We start from the raw sequence: 561 nt of genomic DNA on the forward strand, positions 1-561 counted from the left end.
TTTTTGAAAGCATTTGATTGTATAAACGTAAATGACGGACTTAACTGCCGCCCCACCGAATGTCACAAGGAATAAGTGATTGGATACCGTCGATAAGCGATTCAGATCAGATTAAACACAGTATTTTTGGTTTTTCTCTTGTGCTGTGAATTTTTAAAGATGTGTTTATCTCACTTGTTGTGGATGATATTTATATTTGAATGTTTGAAAATGAGGTTGATATTACAGCTTATGTTTTTATTATTATCTCGTAAATACTTCTACTGCTACTGCTACTGCTACTGCTACTGCTACTGCTACTACTACTACTACTACTACTACTACTACTACTACTACTGGTAATAATAATAATAATAGTAATAATAATAATAATAATAATAGTTTTATATATACCGAATACGACTCTACCAGTTATACTCTCTCTCTCTCTCTCTCTCTCTCTCTGTTATTTTCATTTGTTTAGTTTTCTTTGCCAGTTTTTGTCCTGCTTCGTTATTTGTAGCTCAGGTAACGCAGGTCTCGCACTTCCCGCAAGCCACCTCGTTAGAGCCAACACGTCCG

This window comes from Portunus trituberculatus, chromosome 42 (assembly GCF_017591435.1).
Source record: "Portunus trituberculatus isolate SZX2019 chromosome 42, ASM1759143v1, whole genome shotgun sequence".
Taxonomy (NCBI): Eukaryota; Metazoa; Arthropoda; class Malacostraca; order Decapoda; family Portunidae; genus Portunus; species Portunus trituberculatus.